Below are 20,985 nucleotides of genomic sequence, written 5' to 3'. Positions count from 1 at the left end.
TCAGATTAAAAGTAGGTACACACTCCATAGACAGAGTGCGGGCTGTCTCTGAAGAGGGAGAGAGAGAGGGGCGGCTGCTAGGCACTAGGCACTGTGTTGCCAGTTTTTATGGGCTTGGTGGCTTCATATGCTAATAAGTGGAAGGACCAGTCTAACTAGCTTGGGGAAGGGGCTAGGACTCCCAGGAAGTTGGCCGTTTCCCACTCTGACCTTTTGTGGCTAGCCTTGGGACTGTCATGGCGCCTGTGGGCATGTTATTCACCATGCTAATATGTTACAATGGGCGTATAATGAAGCTCAAGGTCTACTAGACATCAAATCTCCCACCATCTTGAGCCTCGAGGCCAACTGGGGGTTGACTCTTCCACCAGCTTGATGTTAATTGCTGTATCATTCCTTGAATGGCTGTGCCCTGCCCCATTCCTGTCTCACTACTGATAACTGTTTTGCTATAAAGACAGTTTGGCCAAGGCCAAGGGGATGGCTTGTGCTGAAAAGAGTTAACACAGTAGGCCTGAGACATCATTCTTAGGAAGGTTTGCCTGAAAGGGGGCCCTTGGCTGGTATCTGAGAACATGGATTTTATATTAGTTCTCATCAACCCTAACTGACATGGGTGGCTGGCTCACTGTGCCTGAACCATACAATGTGGTTTAGTGCTGAATACGTGCTTTCCTGCTGGGAATCTGGAATTTTGGTACACAGTAGGCAGAGGGTACCTACATGACCAGCCCTTAACCTTGGCCACTGAGTCTCTAATGAGCTGTCCTAGCTGGCATCACTCTGCATTGTCACACATCACTGCAGGAGGAATTAATCCGCCCCCCCTCCATCAGATGTCAGCTTCACTTGGAAGCAGTGCTTGGATTCCTCCAGAATTTTGTCCACGTGCCTTTTCCCTTTGCTGTTTTTCTTCTGTATCCTTTCACTGTGATAAATAGCAATTGTGGAATAGAACAACTTTTGGGTCCTATGAGTCCTTCAAATGATTCATCAAGTCTAAATGTGACCTGACACAGAGGACTTTACCTAAACATGTTCTTTTTGGAGAAATATATGGAATTCTGGGATGTTCACAGGTCATTTAAACAATCTTTCAATAATATCTCCCTTTAGTGATCTCATAAATACCAGAAGAGAATATCTCACCAACATCAAAGTGTCAATGTTACTGAACTCAGATCTGGCTGTGCGCCTCCTGAGAGGCAATTGTTGGTAGAAAGTTGCCTTTAATCAAAATGCTGGCTATCTGGGGAGAAGGCAGACTTGTGTCCCCCCTCCCCCCCAAACCAACACTGAAGATTGTGCTTGGCCATGAAAGTTTTTCAAGGGGAAGAGCGGAAGTAATCTTAGTTAATCATTCATGTTGGAGGTCAGAGTTGTCACCATCCCCTGCTGCATGCAGCCTTGTCAATTTCTTGTGAACTTTCTTTTCGATGCTGTCTTGTTCACACATTTTGTTCATGAGATTACTGAAAGGGAAGCTAGGGAAGAGATCTGGTCATCTATTAATAACTTATTCTTCATTGTCACTTCTTTGATCCATGGAAAAATCCAACAGGTTAGTCAAAGTATAGTGTGATCAAAAGATTTGAAAAGTGTGCTTGGGCTGGAGGTGAGTAGAGCATGGGAGTGCCTGGTTTAAAAGTTAGTTACAAATAAAAGCAAGTTTCTACTGTATAGCACTGGGAACTATATTCAATATCTTGTAGTAACTTAAAATGAAAAAGAATATGAAAAGAAATATATATATATATGTACATATATGACTGAAACATTGTGCTGTGCACCAGAAATTGACACAACATTGTACACTGACTATATTTCAATTAAGAAAAAAGCAAGGCTTATGAAATACCATGGTGTTGGATATGATAGTCTGCAAGAAGATTTGCGTGCAGGCAAACCTGTATTCAGAATAAGTGTCTGTTTCAAGGTAAGTTTCTCTCTCATGATAGAAGCAGTCCACTGTAATCAACCTGCCACCAGAGAGTTGGCTGATCATCCCAGGGAATGGTGCCATACAGGAGACTCAGTGTTGGTCTCTGCTGCTGGCAGGTTGAACATCCATGAATGGCTGTAGCCGGGCTGGACTTGGTGAGTGGAAGTCCACGTTGTTGAGCAAGTAAGCGTATAAGCTCCATTGCTGTCACCACGGCCATTTGTTCATAAGCTCATTGGGCAATGACAGGAGTGGCTGGAGTAAAAGACTGACTGGTGTCCACAGAGCGGATCATTCAGCCCCTTAATTATCAAAATCCCCCTCTGCAGAGGTCACTGTTTGGTGAGCATTCACATGGGACTCTAATTTCTTCACATTTTTCTCTCATTCAGAGACGTCTACCTACATCCTGTTTCTCTAGACTTCCTTGTCACCAATTTCCCAGTCACATTCCTTCCAAGCCCCTGACCAGGTAACACCCAGTTCATGATGGGCAGCTCAGGTCTCATGGTAACCTGGTGGCTCTGATTAAGTGTTCAGTCCCTCTACTAAAGCCCAATGGCAAACGGAGCTCTATCTCAAAATGAAAGCAGTTATCCACAGAGGATGCAGGGCTTTGCTCTAAAACCGTAAAGGTCTGTGCTGTGATCCACTTAGAGGGGACTTGCCAAAGTCTTCAAATAGCTTCTTTATCTGCCACTGGTACTTCAAGCACCGTTGGATCTGCTGGATATGGTCCAAATGGCAGTGCAGCTTGAACAACAGCCTGGGTGTGTTGCAGAACCTTCTTTTGTTCTGGGCCTCTCAAAACTCACAGCTTTTTGGATCACTTAGTGAATGGGCTGGAACAGCACATGCGAGTGTGTCCAGAGGCCCATGAGGCGATGTGCCTTGTTTCTGAATACAGGAAGGGCCAGATGTGACAACTTATCCTACACCTTAGAAGGGATAGCGTGACATGCTCAACATCACTGGACCTCTTGAAATTTCACTGAGATAGAATGCTCCCTGAATTTTTATCAGATTTATTTCTCACCCTCTGACAAGCAAACCTCTCACTTAATAAGTCGAGAGGAGTTGCTACTTTTTGCTCAATATATCAAATCAACATAATGTCATCAATATCAGACCAGCATGACGTCTTAAGAAGAGAAAGGTGATCAAGGTCCCTGTAAACTAAATTATGACATAGGGCTAGAGAGCTGATATACCCTTGAGGTAGGAGCAGGAAGGTGCATTTTTGGCCTTGCTAGTCGAAAGCAAACTGTTTTGATGGTCTTTAGTAACAGGTATGGAGAAAAAAGCATTTGCCACTTCGATAGTTGTATACCAGATATAAGAAGATGTGTTAATTTGTTCAGGCAATGGTACCACGTCAGCTTTGGAGTCGTTGCCTGGTTAAGCTTAACATAATCCACTATCATTCTCCAAGATCTGTTTTCTTCACAGGCCAGACAGGTGAGCTGAATGGGGATGTGGTGAAAGCCACAACTCCTGCATCTTCCCTGGCTATGTTGGTGGCATATGTGTCATTACTTTTGGTTTATTATTTTTCTGGGTAGAGGCAGTGTTAGTGGTTTCCGCTTGGTCTTTTCAACCATAATGATCCTCACTCCACAGGTCTGAGAAACAGAGGGATCCTGCCAGTTGCTGTTCCCAATGATTCATTCCAGAACTGGGGAAAGAGCCACAGGATGGGTCTGGGGACACAGAGGACCCAGTGCGAGACGGAGATGAGCTAAAATCCTATTGATCATCTGAACCCCGTAAGCCCCTACTCTGTTCAATTACAGAGAAATTGTCACTCGGATGAAAGACCAATAGGTACCTTTATGGCGAGAGATTAACAGTATGTTTTGACAATGTAGCATGGTCCTTCCTCAAGGGAATCCAGCTTCCTCTTCATTCAAGGGGTTACATAGTTTGTAAACTGGCTCAGTCTGGGAATTGGTTGAGGGTCCATGACTCTGTTTTTGTTTTTAAATTCCAGTTAGACTTCTGTTCACTTGATCTAGCGCCCTTTTGCTTATACAGATCAAGTAAAAGGTTTAGAAGATCGTCCGTCTATTTTACTTCAAGGAATGCCATCGCCTTTGTCCACGAGGGCTGCTATAAAAAGATACTACATACTGAGTGCCTTGTAAACAACAGAAATTTATTTTCCAGTTTTGGGGGCTGGAAATCCAAGATCAAGGTGTCAGCATGTTGAGTTCCAGAGAAGGCCCTCTTGTAGGTAGCAGAGTGCCAGCTTCTCTCTGTACCCTCATATGGCAGCAGAGGCAAGGGAGCTCCCTGTAGACTCTTTATAAAGGCACTAATCCCATTCATGAGTGCTCTGCCCTCATGACTTAATTACCTCCCAAAGGCCCCACCTCCCAATACCATCACCGTGGGGTTAGGTTTCAGCATAAGAAGTTTGAGAGTTCGTGGATGTAGACATCTATCAAAATTCATCAAATTGTACATTTGAAATATGTGTAGTTTGCTGTACAGGAACCATACCCCAATAAAGGTGTTAAAAAAATTTGAGGGGACACAAAAATTCAGACAACAGTGACCACAATCGACCTGCAAGCGCTTTGACTCTTCTGTCCATCATGGAGCCCATGCCCACCCCACCTTTGATGGTTAGGTGCCCCTATTTGTTCCCTGTCATTCTGGGATCCAATTCTTCCCCAATGCATGTAGGTTTCCAGTTCAGTGGCAGCAGTTCCCACTGTGACTTGTGACCTGCAGAGAAATCTTTGATGCTCTTCAACGATCTGGGGGCTTCCCTCACAAATTTATTTCTTGCACTTGTCCTGAAAGGCGGGTCCTCTGGACCCTTCTGAGATGAATGAGCAGGTCTACCATGATAAATCCACCCTAAAATTCTAATCTGTCTAAAGACTTTGGACCCTTTCCTCTGTAGTATATGGAGGCTGTCTGATGTTTCAACTTCATCTGGTAGGAAGTTGGTTCTTGCTGCAGTCAACCAGTCAAACTGCCAGACCCCCTTTCTATTCCTTTGAGCTGTAGCATTGAATTCAGAATCTCTTTAGTAGGCTCGTATCAATAATTTAGCCTGATCCAACTTTGTATTCTTTCTATGATTTCATAACCTTAATGTTCATTCTCACACATACTCCCCAGAATTTTGTTTGTATAAATTGGAAAATACCATGTATTCTTTTGGAGTGTAATGTACCTCTTCACTGGTCATATTTTGTATCTCACTTTTCAGGGCCCGCTAAGGCATCTAGGACAGGTGTAGAAGCAAACAGGGGTAACAGAAGTGGGTCCAGAGAAGTTGCAGTGTCTGGGTCATCTCAAGTATTTTTCATTGGCACCTTCCCCTTGATTTTGGATCACATTAATTTTATATTTGTAGTAATTAATGATTGAATGCCAGCCATTATAGATAATATGTTGCATAATTTATGAATTAGATTTTCTTCCGTTCTAAGAATTTGAATTTCATGTAGGTAGTTGAGTTACCTACCTAAACGCACAGCCTAGAAGTTGAGAATTATGTTTTATTCAGTGGTTTTTTTTTTAAGACTTCAAGCCAGACAGGCAGCCTCTCAGATAGCTCTGAGGGACTGCTCTGAAGAAGAAAGGGAGGAGCCAGGATATATAGGGGGTTTTGCAACAAATACCGGGTAGTTGGTACCTCCAAAGATTATCATAATTAAAGAAAACCAGATATCTCAAGTTAATAAATGTAGCACTTTTCTACATATGGGAAGATGCAAAAGTCTGGACTCATTGAAATCCTTGCTTTGACATGCATCTTAGCTATCTAGGGCCAGTATCTTGTTCTTTCCCATCCTGAGTCCCCTCAGGGTGCATCCTTTAGGGGTGGCTGCAGTGGCTAAGGGCTTGGCAGCAGGCAGTCCATTTGTCTCCATCCTGAGTTCCTTCAGGGTTCACGGTCAGAGGTAGCTGTAGTAGCCTGATGGCTGCTCCCTTGGTTTACTGATATGGGAGGCAACATTTTCCATTCACAATACCCATCACTTTACATAGTTAAATTTTATTTTATTTTATTTTATTTTATTTAGCATGCGGTGAGAACATTTAAGATCTACTCTCAGCAACTTTCAAGTATATAGTACAGTATTCTGTCACCATTTTGTACATTAGATCTCAGAACTTTTCTATCTTATCACTGAAATGTTGTGCCCTTTACCACACTCATTCCTTTCCCCCATCTTCCTTCCCCTAGCAACCATCAATCTACATTTTATATCTATGAGTTTTCTTTTTTTTTTTTAAGATTCCACATACAAGTGAGATCATACAGTATTTGTCTAATTCTGTTTAACTTATATCACTTAGCATAATGTCCTCAAGTTTCATCCATGTTGTTGAAAAATGGCAAGATTTCCTTTTTCACAGCTGAGTAATATTCCACTGGGTAAATATACTACATTTCCTTTATCCATTCATCTGTTGATGGACACAAGTTGTTTCCATGTCTTGGCTGTTGTAAATAATGCTACAATAAACATGAAGGTGCAGATATCTCTATGAGACATTGATTTTATTTTCTTTGGATATATACCCAGAAGTGGGATTGGTGGATCACATGGTAGTTATATTTTTTATTTTTCGAGGAACCATTATATTGTTTTCCATGGTGGATGTACCAATTTACATTCTCACCAACAGTACATGCGTTTTCTCTTTTCTCTGCATACTCACTATCACTTGCTATCTCTTGTCTTTTCAATAATAGTCACTGTAACAGGTGTGTGGTGGTGCCATATTGTGGTTTTACTTGGCATTTCCCTGATGGTTAGTGATGTTGAGCAGCTTTTCATGTGCCTTTTGGCCATCTGGATGTCTTCTCTGGAAAAATGTCTATTCAGATCCTCTGCCCATTCTTTAATCAGGTTGCTTATTTTTCAATGTTGACTTGTATGAGTTCTTTGTATATTTTGGATATTAACCCTTTATTGGATACTTCATTTGCAAATATCTTCTCCCATTGAGTAGATTTTTTTCTTTTCATTCATAGTTTTCTTCACTGTGCAAAAGCTTTTTAGTTGGAGCTAGTCCCGTTTGTTAATTTTTACTTTTGTTTCCTTGCCTAAGGCAACATATCCAAAAAATATTACTATATTACTAAGACCGATATCAAAGACATTATTGCCTGTGTGTTCTTCTAGATGTTTTGTGGTTTTACTTCTTGCATTTAAGTTTGGCCCATTTTGAATTTATTTTTGTGTATAATGTGAGACAAAGGTCCACTTTTTTTTGTAGGGGGGAGGTAATTAGGTTTACTTATTTATTTATTTTAATGGAGGTGCTGGGGATCGAACCCAGGACCTTGTGCATGCTAAGCACACACCTTCCCACTGAGCTACACCCTCCCCACTACAATAGTCCACTTTGATTCTTTTGCATGTAGCTGTTCACTTTTCCCAAAACTTTTCCCCATTGTATATTCTTGCCTTATTTGTCTAGGTTAGTTGGCCATGTGTGGGAGCACTTCTGGGCTGTCTATTGTGTTTCATTGATCTGTGTGTCTGTTATTGTACCAGTAGCATACCATTTTGATTACCCTAGTTTTGTAGTATAGTTTGAAATCAAGGAACGTTGTACCTCCAATTAGTTCTTCTTTGTCAAGATTGTTTTGGCCATTCAGGGACTTTTGTGCTTCCATACAAAACTTTAAAATTATTTGTTCTAGTACTGTGTATAATGCCATTGGTATTTTGTTAGGGACTGTATTGAATTTGTAGATCGTAAGATATGTCATCTTAACAATATTGATCCTGCCAATCCATAAACACCATTTATCTTTCTGTTTCTGTCATCTTCAACTACTTTCATCAGTGTCTTACAGTTTTCCAAGTACAAATCTTTTACCTCTTTAATTAGATGTATTCCTAGGTATTTTATTCTTTTTGATGTGATAGTAAATGGGATTTTTTAAAAATGGAAGTATAGTTGATTTACAAAGTTTGTTAGTTTCTGATGTACAGCAAAGTGATGCAGTTTCTCTCTCTCTCTTTTTTCTTTTCCATTGCGGTTTATTACAGGATATTAACATAGTTTCCTGTGCTATACAAGTGTGATCTTATTGATTATCTATTTTATATATGGTAATTTTTATCTGCTAATCCCAAATTCCTAATTGATCTCTCCCCCACCCCCTTTCCCCTTTGGTAATCATACGTTTGTTTTCTATGTCTGTGAGTCTGTTTCTGTTTTGTAAATAAGTTCTTTTGTATGAAACAGTTTTGCAAAAGCATCAGAATACAACAACTATCTATAAATGACAAAAGACTTAAAAAGGCAAAGTTAAAGACCGGATTACAAGGCAGTTGACACATTTGGTTACTGCTCTGTGGCATATAACATTTTAGAAAATACCCAGAATTATGACATAACATTTACCAGGACATACCAAATTTTTAGGAGTTTCATATAATTTCTAGAATATCTGTATCTTTTATTTTTTTAAATTTCATTTTATTGAGTTACAGTCAGTTTACAATGTTGTGTTTAGAATATCTCTATTATTAACATTTACCTTAACGATACAACATAAAAAGGTTTATCACCACTCACTTGCCAATGCTTCCCATGTAATTTAACATACCGACTGAGTGTGCATACATACACATTTTCTTAATCCAGTCATCTGTTGATGGACAACTGGGTTGATTCCATGTCTTGGCTATATAAACATCGGGGTGCATGTATCTTTTCAGATTAGAGATTTCATTTTTTTTTCTGGGTATGTGCCCAGGAGTGAAACTGCTGGATCCTATGATAGTTCCATTTTTAGTTTTTTGAGGAACCTCCATACCGTTTTCCAGAGTGGCTGCATCAATTTACCTTCCCACCAGCAGTGTATGAGGGTTTCCTTTTCTCTGCATCCTCTTCAGCTTTTGTTATTTGTAGACTTTTTACGACAACCATTTCGACAGGTGTGAGGTGATACCTCGTTGTGGTTTTCTTTTGCATCCTCTGATGATTAGTGATGTTGAGCTTTTTTTTTTTAAGCCTCTTGTCCATCTGTATTTCTTAGTGGGAAGAAAATATCTATTTAGGTCTTCTACCCATTTTTAAATTGGGTTCTTCATTTTTTGACTTTGAGTTGTTTAAGCTGTTACTAATTTTGGATATTAATCTCTATTGGTCACATCATTTGACACGGCTGTGTTGCACCCCTCCTCACACATACCAACAGTGCTGCTTTTTTTTTAATGGGGGGTCCCAGGCTGTTCTGATTCACACCCCCCCCCCCCAGCCCTCCAGTCCCCTGAGGCTGCCTCTGTGCCTGGGCTCCTCTCCCATCTCCAGCAGCCAGTCCTCGCATCTAGGGACGGGGACCGCAGGGACCCTCTGTGTCAGTTTCCCCTACTTCTGTCTGCTTTCACTTTCTCCTCTGAGCCTCAGAAGCTCCGCTTCTGTCCCCGCTGACCTCCCAGCTGGAGAGGGGAGGTCCCAGTGTAAGGGTGCCTTTCTTCCTATGCCACTCTCTCCTTTCAGGACTGGTACTGCACTGATTTTTTTTCTTTTTCCTTTTTTGTTCTTACCGGATTTTGTGAGAATCCTCTTGTATTTCAAAATGAGAGACACTCTGCCAGAGTTCAGTAGGTGTTCTGTGCAATTCAATGGGTTTGTAGATGTAATTCTTGGTGTATTTGTGGGAGAAGGTGAGCTGTGAGTCTCTCTACTCCACCATCTGGGCTCTGCCTCCCCTGGTCTCAATTTCTCATGTTCCTATCTATCTTTTGCAGTGAAGCCACTAGGTGTCAGCAGAGCCTTGTGCCCTAAGATAGAGTCTGAACTGGTCAAGCTCTGGTCTCTCTTGTCAGCCTAGGAGGACACACTTTATCTTTAAATAACGGTTTCATGATTTCTTCTCATGGCATGACATACTGCACCTGTAAGCTGAATTCAGTATAATTTTTCCTTTGCTTTCTTATTTGCTTTCTCCCATGAGTAAGAATGTAATAGAGAAAAGAGTTGGAAGGATTTTTGACCAAGCTTCCTTGGGTGGATCCATCTTTCTGTCAGCTCAGATCTCAGCTTGAACCAGTATTTGTGGCGCCATGGCTGGATCTTCAAAGCTCTTCTCTCAGAGAATAATTTTTTTTTAAACAAATCATTTCCTCCAAAATTTTAACATGAATGTCAAAGGCATATTTACAAGGGAAAATTTCCTCAATAGCCTAAATATAAAACAGATAAAAAGAAAATAAAATGTTTAGTTGACACTGTATTTAATTTAGTTGCTTATAAAATATTTATTCACTCAACACATATGGATCAAGGATCTACTTTGAGCAACTGAGATCGAAAGAAATTACAATCTACTTAGCATGAATAGGTGATCAGAGGTAATAACAACTTAACGCACCGTCTTTCCCCCAGTGACCTTCTGTAGTAGAAAGGAGAGAGAAGGGAAATGAAATGCACTGAGGGAGTATTTGACAAGCTATGTTTTTCATACAGTATTTTGCATAATTCTAACAAATTTGCAGGTGAGATAACTGGGGCTGAGAGAAGCTATGGTTCTAGTGTTGGGTCAGTTTTCAAAGCATTTGCATCGCTGTTTAGACCAGCCTTTCCTGAGCACCAAAAGTGGCCAGCCTGGGACCATGGAGGCGGTCTACCAGTTTTCAAAGCCTGTGGAATTACATAGGGTCATCTCCATGTCTTCACAGTTCAGAGGAGAGCCTGACTATTCATACACAACTTGGAATCACTCTTTTGATCTCTGTCATCTACTCTCCAGTCCTGTTTCGAGAAATGTGGGTATCAGTTTCCCAGCTCTACGCTTTGCATCTTACATCTGTATCTGTATCCAGAGCCGAGTGACACCAGCACAGAGAGGGAGAAAAAGCACCGGGGATTCACTCTGTGTTCTTGGAACCACAGTTTCTCTGGTTAAGAGAGAAGAGTCCCTCTCCTGAGGGTTAGGTGCCGTCTGCTCGTGGCTGTCGCTGTCCCTGCCTGGCTGCCACACGACACTGTGGTGTGGCCTTGGTTTTGTTAGAAAGGAAAACAGAAATATACTAGGGAATTCACCTGTCTCATTCTCACCTGTAGGGGCTTATTTTTTTTCCTCTTAGACCAGAAAGGGAGAGATTCTTTTGGGATTCTTTTTGTCTGTACTGAGGATCTGTTTAGCTTTCTCTAAACCTCCTCTGACTGGCCTGTTTTGCATTTGCTTGTTCTTAGTTTTCAAAGTAAGAAAAATTGTGTGATCTGATGCTCCATAAGCCTAGGTTTTTAGATTAATGCAAAAGAAATTAAAAATGTGTTTTCTCCAAAAGTGAAAGGGCTCCAAACATTCCCACTTTCCATTTGCCCTTGGGTCGTTTTTACACGAACATCTCTGTAAAATCTGAAATTGAGTATTGCTTCCAGGGACTATGGAGAAAGCACGTATAACCTTGACTTTCCCACTGAATACAGCCGTATATTCTAGACAGAATTCATGGAGCAGCTGTATGGGAACTATGCAAACTGAATGGTAGCAGACAGCCTGGGAAAGAAGAGCAGAATTTGAAGCTTCATCAAACAGGTGATGAATTCATTTTCTCCTTCTGGCATCACTTGCTCTGTGACTAATCCTGGCAAGAGGTGACGTGGCTTGCCCAAGGGCGGTAGTGATGAAGATGGAGAGAAATGGCAGGTCGGGGTACATTTCATAAGTCGATTCAGACCTTGATGGGAGATGAGATAAATGTGGGAGAATTAGGAATCTAGGGTGACTCCTGATTCTGGCTGGAGTGACTAGATCAGTGAGGGTAACATTTGCTGATAGCGAAGATCCAGGGGAGGAGAAGATTTGATGTTTGTTGTAAATATAATAAATTTGAGCTGCCTACTGTATAGCTAATGGGAGATGACAAGTAGGTTGTTTATGTATGGCTTTGTGGTTCAAGAAAGACATCACAACTGAACGTTAAAATTTGGGACTGTTGGACATATATCCAAAGTAATGGTCACCATGACTTTGAATGAGAGGGCACCCAGGGAGAAAAGAAGGGGATGAGGGCATAGTCATGTGGCTGCATCACTCTCGGACACGTGGATAAGGGGGGTCACAGAGAAGACTGAGAAGCAATATCTCATCATATAGCACATGTATTTCAACTTAGAGATGTAGAGATATTTAGATTTATTCTTTACCAATCCCAAGGACCTTCTTTAGAAAAGCTGCCTTTTATGAGAGTGAAAGATCATCTTGCTAAATGGGAAAATCAACAATTGCAATTTAAAAAGTATTATGTGTAAAATTCTTCCTAAAATTCATATGTGATCTCAAGGTACCCTGAATAGCTAAAACAGTTCTGAAAAAAAAAAAAAAAAAAAAAGAAAAAAGAACAAACTTAGAAATCTCATACTTTCTGATTTCAAACTTGCTACAAATCTACAATAATCAAACAGTATATTACTGGCATAGAGACAGATACGGATCAGTGGAATAGAATGGAGAGCCCAGAAATAGATCCTTGCACAGATGCTAAAACCCACCACCAAAGAGAAGAAATTAACTACTTGATGATTGAGAGCACGTGGCCCCCAGACCTTCTGGTGCCTGAGGGTTGGTAGTGTTGCCCGCAACGTTCCCTCAGCATCACCCAATCAGCGAGTTGTGCACGAGCTGGTCACATACACTGCGACCCCTCCCCTACTTACCTGGCCTTTGAATATGCTTTGCTGAAACCCTTCAGGGAATTCGGGGTTTTCTTGAGCACGAGCCACCCCATCCTCCTTGCTCAGCCCTGCAATAAACCTTTCTCTGCTTCAAACTCCAGTGTTTCAGTTTGGCCTAATGGTGCGTCAGGCACGTGAACTTACCTTCAGTAACAGAGAGAGTGCCTGTTTTTACACACAGTCTCCTGTGCCAGGCAAAGCCTGTTTCTTAGTCTGTCTCCACTGGTAATGCTAGGGCTTTGTGTAAGATTCTGAAGTGACCTGTGCATCCCCATCCTGTCCTGGCAACGACATTCCCTTCCACTTGGGAGCAATTCCTTCGTTCCTGAGGCCCTGGGCTGTCGCTCCTGGTCCCCCGCCTCACCCCCGCCTTGACCCAGTCAGGGGCCTCCATGAGAGGATCCCAGTCCCTGAGCAGCAGCGGTTAGTCAGGGCACTTGCCTGGGGCAGCGTCTTTCTCTGAATTGATACCCAGACTTTGAGGGCCAGAACATCTCTTTTCTGACGGTATTAAAGGGATTGGAAGAATTGGCTCTGGGATCGGAATAACCATTTCCCCCTGTAACGGGGAGGAAGCCCAACTGCTTTAGGAGGAAATGAAGCCAAGAAACAGGAAAATAAAACCAAGAAGGGAGAAAAAGCGCTGATGTCATCACAAGCATATGGACTGTAAGAATCTTTTACAACAGGAGTTGTAAAACAAACTGTTAGGTAGTTAGATAAGTGGGGGCACCGGGCAGATAGGTGGGAGAGAGAGACGATGGTCCAGAAGATGACATTATGCCTGCCTCCAGCATAAAGAGATTTTACTTCTAAATGAGTGCCCGCAAGAAACCCATTAGAACCCGACAGCCATGACTGCCCAGAGGCAGAAAGACTGAACTGGACGAGACCCAATGGTCATTGCGTTATAGTTAATATTGTGGTTTAGTTCCCCACCCTGGGTTCTTCTGTGCACACCATGTGTAAGGACGTGCGCGAAAGGGCCAAACATGACTAAACGTTCCAGGGACAAGAGCCATCAGTCAATCAGAGGCCACCTCTAAGTGAGGGTATAAGAGAAAAGAGAGACAAAAACTGCCACTTTTTCTCCACTGGGTCAGCCCACCCCCCATTCTTGGAGGCGTAATTTTCCTTTTCTAAATGAATCTTTTAAAATTTTTTGCTCTCCAAAGCACCATCTCCCAACTGTAAACTTACCTTTTGGGTATGGCAAGAACGGGGGGCTTCACTTTTGGAAGTCACAAAACCTGTAAGCTGGGAGAGAAGAGGGAAGAAGTAAAATGAATGAGTTGATCCCTGGAGTTCCTCACTGCACTGAATACTTGACAACTGGGTTGGCAGCCCGGTCCTTACCCCTGCCCCCATTCCCTTGGTTCCTCCACTAGACCAGAACAAGGGTGAACCCATGAGCTGTGGAAAGCCAGCTCTGCTTTGTGGCCCGGGAAACACAGATATTCAGCCAGCTGAGACAGAAGGGGGAGGGATAAAGCTGACATATAGACATGAGAAAGAGAGGAAGAAAGAGAGGTAAACATCCAAGCAGTATAGGTGAGGAGGCTTGAAGCTTGAAAATAAAATTCCCTTTTTGACTTAACCTGCCTCTTTTCACTTTGAGCCAAAAGTCTCTCCTCTAACTCTAAAAACATAGTTTGGTCTAAGGATGATGGTAATTTGGGAGACGACCTAATTGATTTCTCATGATCCTCCCCCAGGGCCATCTTCTTCCCCGGGTCTGGGACCTCGTCCACCACCTCTGTGACCCACCACCTGGATCCGGATGCCCCTCGCAGACAGCTGATGCGGGTCAGGACAAAACAGAATCACAATTAGCTACCACGTGTGCTCACTGTGGAAACGTAGAAAGGATATGGCTCAAGAGTCAGGTGCATTCTAACAATGAAAAATGAATTAGAATTCTCATGTTTCTTATGGCAGATTGACAAGAACATAAAAGTAAATGTACAGAACTTCTATTTAGCCAGGAGAACTGGCAAGACATTTACATTAAAAATAATTTTTTTATTGAATCATAGTCAGTTTACAATGTGGTGTCAATTTCCAGCATAAAGCACAACGTTTCAGTTATACATGAACATATATGTATTCATTGTCACATTTCTTTTTGCCGTGAGCTACCACAAGATCTTGTATATATTTCCCTGTGCTGTACATTATAATCTTGTTTATCTATTCTACATATGCCCATCAGTATCTACAAATTTTGAACTCCCAGCCTATCCCTTCCCACCCCCTCCCCTCTGGCAACCACAAGTTTTTATTCTATGTCTACGAGTCTGTTTCTGTTTTGTATATATGTTCATTTGTCTTTTTCTTTTCTTTCTTTCTTTCTTCTTCTTCTTCTTTTTTTTTTTTTAGATTCCACATATGAGCGATCTCATATGGTATTTTTCTTTCTCTTTCTGGCTTACTTCACTTAGAATGACATTCTCCAGGGACATCCATGTTGCTGCAAGTGGCGTTATGTTGTCATTTTTATGGCTGAATAGTATTCCATTGTATACATATACCACGTCTTTATCCAGTCATCTGTTGATGGACATTTAGGCTGTTTCCATGTCTTGGCTACTGTAAGGACATTTATTTACATTTTGCTGAGAGAAGTCAGGAAGAGGAGTGCAGTCTTTGCTTGAGTTACTTTGGAGAGTTGAATCACACACTTGGGAGGTAGGGAAAGGGGAAATAAAACATGGAATTTCCTAAACTACCTGAAAATCCGAAGGCCCTAGGAGAGCCAGTTCCTTAATTCCGTCAATTATTCCTACTATGCCAAATTGCATGATACTATCAGACATGCCCCCTCTTGGCAGGATGTTTCCCACCATGGGCTGCCTGAGAGATGGCAGTTATTCCTCAGAGATCCAAACCTAACGTATCATATGGGACCTGTCATCTCCAGGACAAATCAGAGTGTTGATGTCTTCCTCAGGATGAGCTCATAACACTCTCAGAAACTGCCATCCGCCCAGAGCAGTGGGGCCAGTCATGGGCAAGGGTGAGTGAGGTCTTTGTGGAAAACTGCTGTCAGTCTGCTGATGTCTGAATGAGACTTTGTCACCTCCAGGTTCAAAATCAGAGCCAGACAATCATCTGCACTGTGCTGATGAGAAGAAACAAGAAGCACCCAAACTCTCGTTCCTACCTGGGCCATCAGTTGCTTTTCATGTCTTGGTTCCCCTTGAGTTTGCTTTCTTTTCATCATATCCCTTCTCCTTTCCATCACCTCTGCTTTTGCTGGTAGCAGTCTTCAGAACTTGCCAGAAAGTTGACAACTTGAAGCGTATTTATTTCTGCTCATTTTTACTTAGTTTTTGAGGGGAGCAGTGGTCCAGGCAAGACATGATACTACCTCATCAAAGATGAGCTGTTTTTATTCTCCTTTTTATGGGGCGCTCAAAACACTTGATATATGCATTCTATTATCATGTACAATTGAATGAAAGGCTTGACTTCCTAACATTACTTTTGAATGGGAAATTTTTTTCTACTTCTTCCATGAAGGCATTTAAGCTTCAAAACAGGGGGAGAGAAGCCATTCTTCCTTTAACAGAAGTATTTTTTGAGCTGGCCCAAGTTCTAAAATCTGAGTTAAAAGGTTTCCCGTTAAGACCTTTGAGATTATTAATTTTATAGGAAGTCATTCACTGTGCACATCTAGATGGACTCTTGTGTATCATTAAGTAGAGACTTTGTTTGGGTCTCACCCCACTTTATGTATTTCTCTCTCTTTGGCTTCTTTAAAAATACCAGGTAAATACATGGAGAGGCCAAAGGAAATGTGCCCTGCCCATAATTTGCCAGTTGAGCTGTTCACAGCATTTGTAATGATGGGGAATGAAAAGTGAGGGAACAGTGAAGTGTGGGAAACGAGAAATTCAACAGCTGATCATGGTAATGAGTGCACTTTGAACAGAGAACCCGTGTGATGGGTGATAAAAGACTGAGGTCATCAATGGAAGGGGATCTCTTGTTGCCAGATTAGCTCATCTTCCTCATGGCACGTTTTACTGGCGTCTATACGATTGCCATCATCACAGATTGTCATCAGGGTGATGATATGATTGTCATCCTCTCTTCCACCCGACCGTAAAGTCCATGAGAACAAGGGCTGGGTCTGTTTTGCTTAGCGCTGTATTCCCACCACCCAGCCCAGTGCCTGACACAGAGAAATTGCTCATTGCCCTTGGAGTCAAATGTAGATCTTTTGCTATGGCTCACACAGCTCTGTGTGACTGGCCTCTGCCCCATCCAACCTCACCAAAAATTCTTGGAAACGACTCCAGAGAAAGTGCTGATGCCTGGATCGGAAGAGGGAGATGGAAAGCTTTCCTGCATGGCAGAGTAGCAAGTACCAAAGCCATAGCCCTGCTCCTTGTTTTATTAGACACTGATTGAGAATTTTCTGTGCTCCAGGTACTGGGGAGACAAGAGTAACTTAATGAGATATAGGTCCTACCACATGACTCCTATTCTTCTGGAACTTCCAGTCTAGTGAGGGAGCTAGACCTCAGCGAGACAGCCCCAAACGGGAGTGTATAATTACAGTCTGAAGTCAGCTGATCAGCCCTGTAAACTCAAGGACTAGGTACCCATAAGAGCATCTGATGGAGCCCGGCGTGGAGCAGGGGAGTCAGAGAAGGCTCCTCGTGGGAGGTGACACTTCTGCTGAGAGATGCAGGAAGGCAGAGTGGGGCCTGCGCAGAGGCCTGTGTCTCAAAGAAGCGGGACTTCTTCAAGAACCTGCAGGAGGATGAGACGTCTGAGTCTTTGGAAGCAGGGGAGCCTGGTGCTAGATGAGTTGGCAGAAGTTAGCGAAAACCAGATCAGAAAGGCCTTTAAGTGTTAAGGGTTTTAGTCTTTATTCTTAAAGAATGGATGGTTTTGAAGTAAAACAGAGGATGGCATGACAGGTGTATCAGTTATCTGTTGCTGAATAATAAATTAGTCCAAAGCTTAGTGGATTAAAACAGCTCACAGTATTATTTCACAGTCCTGTGGATAGGAAATTTGGGCATGGCTTGACTGGGTCCTCTGCCTCGGGGTCTCCCACAAGGCTGCAATGCAGCTGTAAGCTGGGGCTGCCGGTATCTCAGGGCTTGACCTGGGGGAGATTCACGGCCAAGCTCACTCATCTGGCTGTAGTCAGGCTTCAGCTCTCACTGGGTCTTGGCTGGAGATGTCTGTTTAGTGACACATGGGCCTCTCCATAGGGCTCCTCACAACATGGCAGTTTGATTCCCCCAGAGTGGGGAAGAGAAGAGGAGAAAAGAGGAGAGGAGAGGAGAGGAGAGAAGGGAAGGAAGAGGGGAGAAGAGAAGAAAAGAGATTGACTGAGAAAGCACGAGAGGACATACGATCTTTTTCTAAGCTAATCTCACACGTGACGTCTCATCATCTTTGCCAGATTCTATTCACAGGAGCAAGTCACTTGATACAGCCCACATTCAAGAGGAGGCTATTACACAGGGTGTGGCTATCAGGAGGTGAGAATCACTGGGGCTCATTCTAAGGGTTACTCACTATAGTGTGGAGAATGGACTGGAAAGGTCGGAGTTCATGTAGAGAGAAGGATGCAGAGGCTGTGGCAGGAGTCCAGGCAAGAGACGAGAGCTGATTGAACCTTGGACTAGGGTGATGGCAAACACCAGGCGAACGTGTTGGAGAGACGCTTAAGAGATAAAATTGACAGGTAATAGATTACAGACAGATTGAATACGGGGGAATGAGGAAGGGAGAGATGTTATGGAGAATTCTTTGGTGTCTGCCTGGTATGCTGGATAGATCATGATACCACTCATGGAGATAGGGGACATGAGAAAAGGACCAGGCTAAGGGAGAAAGACCAGGGGTTTGATATTGAATGGATGGACGTGGAAACTGAGCACAGGCGACTTAAGACCTTGGGTCATTTTACTGGAGATCCTGAACCGTCAGGTGGATGTGTAGTCTTGAGCCAGAGGTGAGACCCAGTTTTGAAATTTAGAAGTGGGATCATCAGCACATGGTTGCCTTGTGAAGAAAGTTCAGGGTGATGAGAGGGGGTTCAGGACTGAGCCTTGGTTAGCTCCACATGATATGGTGGGCAGAGAAGAAGGAGCTTAAAAGAAGGTAGATGAGGCAGGGCTGTATCAGAGAGACAGAAGGGAAATCAGGAGAGGGGATGTTTCAGAGGCCTAGGGAGGAGAGTGTTCCAAAGGAAGGAGCAGCCAGCAGTGCCAGAGGCTACTGGGAGGCCGGGTGTGGTGAGAGCCACTGGAGGTCACCGGAGACCATCACTTACCAGCAAACACTTCCCGAGCACTTGCTAAGAGCGAGATTCAATGCTGGGCCCTGAAAGCACAAAGGTGAATATGTCTCCGTCAGTTGCTGCCTTCTGGACCTCTCATTGTGGGGTATATAGGAACGTGTACTGTTAAATCCTCCAGCAACAGACTGAGAGCTGCCAGGTTAATGATTATCAGCTAATTTAAAATCTGGATTTCCCTGAGCCCCTAGGGTAGCCGGATGGGGGTGATGACTCTTACATGCAGGAAATTTTTAAATAAATAGACCCCAGGTCCCCAGACTCTGGATATTCTAACTCTGTAGGTTAAAGGGACCTGGACAATTGATTATTTTTTTTTATTGTGGCATACTTGATTTACAAGATTATAAAAGTTTCAGGTGTATAACATAATCATTCATAATTTTTAAAGGTTATACTCCATTTATAATTATTACAAAATATTGACTATATTCCCTGTGTTGTACAATATATCCTTGTAGCTAATTTATTTTATACATAGTAGCTTGTTTCATCTACTACCTCTTCATCCCCTACCTCTCTCTTGCCCCCACTTCCCTCTACCCACTGGGAACCCCGAGTTTGTTCTCTACATCTGTGAGTTTGTCTCTGATTTGTTACATTCACTAGTTTGTTTTCTAGCTTAGATTCCATATGAAAGTAATATCACACAGTATCTGTCTTTCTCTGTCTGCCTTATTTCATTAAGTATAATACTCTCCAAGTCCATTCATGTTGCTGCAAATGGTAAAATTTTATTTCTGTTTTTTTATGACTGAGCAGTATTATATGGTGTATGTAATGCACATCTTATTCATCTATTCATCTGTTTCTGGATTCTTAAGTTGCTTCTATCTGGGCTATTGTAAGTCATGCTGCTATGAATACTGGGGAGCATGTCTCTTTTCCCATTCATGTTTTCATTCTCGTTGAGTAGATACTGAGTAATGGAATTGATATCGTAGTTCATATCGTAGTTCTATTCCATACTGCTTTCCATAGTAGCTGCACCAATTTATATTCTCACCAACAGTGAACAAAGAATCCATTTTCTCCACATGTTATTTGTGGTCTTTTTGATGACAGCCCTTCTGAGGTGATATCTCATTGTGGTTTTGTTTTTTATTTCTCTGATGACTAATGATGTAGAGCATCTTTTAATGTGCCTGTTGGCCATCTCCTGCCCATTTTAAAATCAGGCTGGTTTTTTTTTTTTTTGATGTTGAATTGTATGTGCTGTATATATATTTAGGACATTAACCCCTTCTGATTCATATCATCTGAACTGTTTTCTCCAGTTCAGTAGACTGTCTTTTTATTTTGCCCATGGTTTCTATTGCTGTGCAGAAGATTTTAAGTTTAATTAGGTCCCATTTGTTTATTTTTTGCTTTTGTTTCCTTTTCCTTTCACATATAGCTGTCCAGTTTTCCCAGCACCACTTACTGAAGAGACTGTCTTTTCCTCATTGTATATTTTTGCTTCCTTTTTGTACATTAATTGATCATATATTCTTGGGTTTATTACTAGGCTCTCTATTCTGCTTCATTGATCTATGTGTCTATTTTTGTGTCCGTACCATGCTATTTTGATTACTGTAGCTTTGTTGTATAGTCTGAAGTAAAGGCACATAATACCTTCAGCTTTGTTCTTTTTCTCAAGTCTGTTCTGGCTAGTCAAGATCTTTTGTGATTCCACACAAATTTTAGGATTATTTATTCTGGTTCTATAAAAATGTCATGGGTATTTGGATAAGAATTGCATTAAATCTACAAATTGCTTTGGGTAGAATGGATATTTTGACAATATTAATCCTTACAATCCATAAACATGGGGTATCTTCCCATTCATTTGCATCCTTTTTAGTTTCTTACATCAATGTCTTACAGTTTTCAGAGTATAAGTCTTTCACTACCTTGGTTAAGCTTATTCCTAGATATTTTATTCTTTTTGATGTGATCCTAAGTGGGACTGTTTCCTTAATTTCCCTTTATGGTAGCTTATTGTTAGTGTATGGAAATGCAACAGATTTCTGTGTATTAATTTTGTATCCTGCAATGTTACTGAATT

The 20,985-nt window shown here is 42.0% G+C and overlaps 1 long non-coding RNA gene across 1 annotated transcript in view; it reads left to right on the top strand.

Annotated features, from left to right (window-relative positions):
• Window positions 1–20,985, top strand: part of LOC135322238 (uncharacterized) — a 59,512-nt gene that overhangs the window by 15,524 nt on the left and 23,003 nt on the right. The window contains exons 7-9 of the long non-coding RNA XR_010382554.1: window positions 3,563–3,708; window positions 11,379–11,474; window positions 14,329–14,419. This is a non-coding gene — a long non-coding RNA (uncharacterized LOC135322238). The remainder of the gene's footprint in view (window positions 1–3,562; window positions 3,709–11,378; window positions 11,475–14,328; window positions 14,420–20,985) is intronic.

Source organism: Camelus dromedarius, chromosome 10 (genome assembly GCF_036321535.1).
Source record: "Camelus dromedarius isolate mCamDro1 chromosome 10, mCamDro1.pat, whole genome shotgun sequence".
In the NCBI taxonomy this organism is placed as follows: domain Eukaryota; kingdom Metazoa; phylum Chordata; class Mammalia; order Artiodactyla; family Camelidae; genus Camelus; species Camelus dromedarius.
The sequence above is the reverse complement of the archived record's forward strand: the minus strand, read 5'-3'. Positions and strand labels throughout refer to the sequence as shown.